Genomic DNA, 4,756 nt, shown 5'->3' on the forward strand with positions numbered 1-4,756 from the left:
TTTCACTCATCCCATACCTTCAGCTTTCTCTGGAAAGCAGCCCATGAAGAAACATTAAATCCCATGGGGGAATAACTGAAAACATTACAGAAGTGACAGGATTCTACTGCAGCTCTCCAGGCTGAATCTGAAAATAGACATCATATGAGACATAAATAGAGAAATATTGCCCTACTAGGAAATATTACTTTACTGAAGACTTGCATCTGACCCATCACAGCCCCAGAGCCCAGCAATCCCTGCTACTTTTGGCACAGACAGAAGGTTGGTGGGAGTCACCTCTGAAAATTCTGCCCTGGACTCAAAACTTTTCTGATGTTGACATTGCTTTACTCATCTTTTGAGAGGAATGTAACTACAAAATAAGAAATGCCCTCTTCTTTGGAGGCTTTTACAGACTTCCCAACCATATCTCATCAAATGAAAGCAAACTACCGTAAAGTTCTAACATCTCAACAATTTAGTAAATTTTAATAATTTAGTAAAATGCGATAGAAAATTAAATACTCTATAAACAGTAAATTTTTTTTTTCAACTACAGGGTCTAATGTGAACTCAGCAGGGGTTATAGAGGCTGGGATCCACCTCTTCTTCCCTTACAGCTGAATATTTCATTGCACAAATCCGCTTCACAAATTTAGCGGGGGCGGAAGGGGGGAGGAGGTATGTGCTGGTTTGGTTTTTTTTCCCCTTTGGCTTTTTTTTGGAGGCAAGGGGAAGAGGGGGAAGTTGGATAGTTTTGCTTGTTTGTAAACATAACATCAGATACATTCCAAAGATTTTGTGCAACAAAACATTGGCTTCATCACCTTTTCTGATATCAGTGTACTAATACAGCAACCTGTCAACTGTTGAGACACAGGTCATAGTGAAATTCCTAGCAAATAGGGGTTTACTGGTATTTTCAACTGGCATCAGGACTGGATGCTATCAATAGACAGAAAGAACAGATATTTTTAAGCCCTTCTGTCTTTGTGTGCCCGTATTAGAAACATTAACTACAGTAATGCCTAAGTAATATCTACAAAAAATAAGGTTTATTGCAGTACATGCTGAACATTAAAACTACATCTACATTATCAACTAGTGTGGACCAGCTGGAGCAGAGCTGTAGAAGCGATGGTGCTGAGGACCTGGTGGCTGCACCATTCACACTTCATGGCTTCTATTTTCTGGCTGGCTGGCTTTTTTAATTTGGAGTATCTCTAGAGAGGGTGCATTACACACCAAATTATTTCAGATTAAAAAGCTCAGCCTGCTCTTAAATAGCACTGATCAAGAATTGAGCCGGTGTGTGATACTGTTCCATTTCCAGAGACACAGAAAAAGGAATGTGTCTTATAGTGCTTCATTTGCCAAGGATCTACCCCATTGTGCCCATGACTCACCTGGTATCCCAGACAGAGGAGGGCAGTTCATCAGATGAGTTACTGTAATCCTAATTTAGCATATTGCTCTAATACTTTAAGGTAGTAATGTGTTCAATGTAACACAGTAACATAGTAACATAGATTTCTATAGAACAACTTTACATGAAAACAGCTGAGGCCAAACAAGACTAGCTGTTCTGCCACTAAAATTGTTGGGCCAGTTTTCCCAAGCTTTACAGTTACAGCTTTCAAGGCCTGAATACAGAGAGAGGGACCTTTTTCGAGGAGTTAAAGATACAAAAAGAAGCATTTCCACAACATTCATTTTTCTATCCAGTGTATACTCAGTTTTATTTTCTGTCCCCAAACAGCTGAACTTGCAAATGCTTCTAAGGTTCTAATCTCCCCAACTTACCGCAAGTTTCTACTGCTTTCTCAACAGCAAGTGTCCAGCACTGAACCAGGCTCTGACAGCATCCGTGCAACACTACTGACTACGAATAGCTATACGAGGAAACTTAATAATCAACGATGGCTGCATTCAAGATTTTTTCTAAAAAGAAAGGGACAGTCAGAGCAGCTCTGTTTTCAAATTAAGGTGGTGCTTATTTTCAAATTAAGATGGTGCTACTCTAGCAATCTATCGCAACGCTTGTTCTTCAGTGCAAGTGACATTGCGCGTGACACATTTTAGGGCAAGGAAATCAATCCTCCAAAAGTTTCTAACTCAGTAATCATACCTAGCTCTCAAATGATTTTACAATGAAGAACTGAAGTCGATTCCAAGCAAAGTACTGCAAGTGTGACCTGTACTCACTAAATGCAGAACACCTGCAAAATTTGTTTCGACATAAAAAAAACAAGCAAGTGCACACAAAACCAGTACTGCAGTTAACTACCAAGCATTAATTAAATAGCTTAGACCATAATAGATTTCTGTCAGACTACACTCTGTAACTTTATATTGGGTTGGTTTGAGCAAACGTTATGAGCAAAGAGGCTACACCTTCAGATAACTTAAATCTTAACAGCCTAATCAAAGAACTATCATTAGAGTCCAGATCCAATTATGAACTAAAAAGTGAACATTACTATACATTAAAAAAAGGTTTCAATAGTAGCAACAGTTAGAATTGTTATACATACACTACCTATTGCCTCACTCCTTTTCCTGGCGTTATGCCCACCCTCCAGCTGCCCCCCTGGATCTCGAGGCTGACGGCATCCATTTGTCCCAGGAACATACAGCAAGTCATCAGCGTCCCCAGTCTGAGCACAACATTGACAGTTTCTTCGTCCTGAACCTATAAATTGACTTGTGATCATGTTTATGTTTGATAACACACTTGTAACATCTTGCTCTTTCTTCATCTGTCTGCATGTTCACAATTATATCCAATTTTACTGTATATAGTGCATTTTACACGTGTTACATACTTTTTCCTCTTCGTCATACACTTTTTCTCCCCGTTCTACTCAAAATGGATTTTGTTTAGAGCCAGGATTCTATTTCTTCGACTGACCACTCAGTAGTTTGCAACCCAGGTTTCCAGTGCCAACACTGCCGCTTGAGGCTTCTGTCAAGTCACTGTTCCTCTACACTATCTTATTCCTTTAAACCCATAAACACCCCATTCCACACAGAATAAGTACTTGCCACTGACATCTATGTAATTACCTATGTGTATAGCCTAGAAAAAAAGTACATGTAAAACAAATTAATCATACCCACCTGGTCATTAACAAGTTGCTGTTATAGCTACACCAAGTGAAAAGAAAGCTCCAGGTGAGCGAAGGGAGGCACAGGCAAAGCAAACCTGCTGTGCCTCAGTCACGAGGCTGCACTGAGTTTACTCACACCTGTGCCCTATCTCTGGCAATGGTAATAGCTGGGCTACAGCTTTGATCCCCTTCTTTTCCCTAAAAGGTAAGTATTCACAACAGACTAGAGATGGACGTTCTTTTTACTGCCAAAAAAAAAAATAATCTGCAAGAACTGAGTTAAACATTAATGTCTGGAACGCTAGTGTTCCAAAACATTTTGTTGCCACTGTACAGTAACTGTTTGCCATAAAATGTGAAATCTATACAACATTCTCCATTGCACACCTATGAAACAGTTTTAGATAAAGTAAATAATAGAATTATTACTTAAGTATACTACAGGAAACTTTAAAAGTCTGAAATTAAGTTCTAATTTACAGTAGCAGTATCTTGACAAGACAGTCCTTCCCTCTGCACAATAGATCTTTCATTATTGCAATAAATCATCGTTATTTAATTCCAAAGTCTATACAACACCTGCAGAGCTTAATTAGCCTTTAAATACATATGCAAAGTAATGAAGCCAATATGAGTTTGAGAATACAAATATACACTATACACTTCTATCACTTCTGTTCAATGGTTCAAAGTAACTGCATTGTTAGTGATTCAAAAATCATTACAACTAGTAATGATCTTTCAGTGCAAAAAACATCTTTAAAATGTCTCTGTCCCACTTTTTTTTTTTTCTGACTTTTTAAAAAAAAAAATCTTCATGCAGAGTAGGGGTTTCCATTGTAGTTGGTCAGAGCCACTTCCATGGAGACTAAGGAAATGCAATTGTGGGACTGACTCTTTCGAAAGGTGGGGGTTGCTCCAGGCTGTCTTCGGTTGACAATTCCACCCCCCTCCTAGGAAAAAGCCGGGACAGTTTATGAACCTCATAGTTTCAGAAGAGACAGTTTTGACAGTAAAGATAGTCAAACCGCAATCTAGTACTACCTGCATTTTGGACACAAATGTAAACAAGGGAGCTCTGAAATGGCATACTTTCTCTCCCTGACAGGTCTGATGACTTCTTCCTCAAATAGCTGACTACATACTGTAGGTATCTATGGGCATTTCTGCACTAGGAGCAAAGACAAGCTAGAGAAGTTATCCTGGTTTTTAATTTCCTCACACAATGCAGTTTTACATCCTAAATCAATTGCAAAACATCCAATTGTTAAGCTGATCTTCTACAGCTATTGTAGGACACTAAATGTGAGAGAATAATTACGCTGCTGGTCCAAATTCTGATCTAGCTATTCCAGCTATTTAAAGAAAGACCATCCAGCTCCAGTCTTTAACTTAGTATGAAATAAATGCAATATTAAAAGTTGGATAGCAAGAGTCTATACTTTATATAGGGAAAAATTAAAAATTTAGGTGTCAGATTTTTAGTTTCCATGCAAGCAGATTTGAAAATTTGAAGAAATTGAGAAAAATGGTTTAAGCATAGCAATATACAACTATCCTAAAACTATTAAAATACCATCTATGTGACATATCCTCATCGCTATTAGACAGTAGTTTATACATAAGCTCTTAAATTTATTACAAAATAGATTTCCACCACTACA

This window comes from Larus michahellis, chromosome 5 (genome assembly GCF_964199755.1).
Source record: "Larus michahellis chromosome 5, bLarMic1.1, whole genome shotgun sequence".
Lineage (NCBI taxonomy): Eukaryota > Metazoa > Chordata > Aves > Charadriiformes > Laridae > Larus > Larus michahellis.